Source organism: Pygoscelis adeliae, unplaced genomic scaffold, assembly GCF_000699105.1.
Source record: "Pygoscelis adeliae isolate BGI_AS28 unplaced genomic scaffold, ASM69910v1 Scaffold346, whole genome shotgun sequence".
NCBI lineage: Eukaryota > Metazoa > Chordata > Aves > Sphenisciformes > Spheniscidae > Pygoscelis > Pygoscelis adeliae.
In genome coordinates this window covers 79,098-79,605 of record NW_008824902.1, presented here as the reverse complement: position 1 = coordinate 79,605, position 508 = coordinate 79,098, and positions in this window count along the sequence as shown.

Here is a 508-nt window from a genome sequence, read left to right as displayed (position 1 = left end):
AATCACCGCTCGCCCTCCCCAAGAAACCAGACCGGGAGCAATCTGTGCTGGCTGGGGTTTTATTATTTATTAATCCGAACTTAGAGAAAGGAAAAAAAAAACAACAAACCCACAAACCAACCAAAACCAAACAGAAGCATTTTCATGCCCTGTCAAGGTCGGGGTGGAGGGGAGGGAAAAGAAGGCAATGGTTATAAAATGGGACCCCGGGGGCAAGGAAAAGGCCGTGCTCTGCCCTTGTTACGCAAGGCTGCGACGGGAGGAGGGAAGGGAAACGAGACGGGATTTAAGACACTGTTGGCACGACACGGCAGATGATCAGCAAAATGGGCTACTCGAGGAGGGGGGAGAAATCGAGTAGCTGCCCAGGCTTGCCTGCAGCCAAGCGCAGGCTCTGCAGCAGCAGAGCCCGGGAGCTCCTCGGCTGCCTCCGAGCGCCCGCCACGGCCGCACTAACCCCTAGGCGCAGGGAAGGCAGGTAAGAGTCTGCTTGTCCAGCTTAATTGCG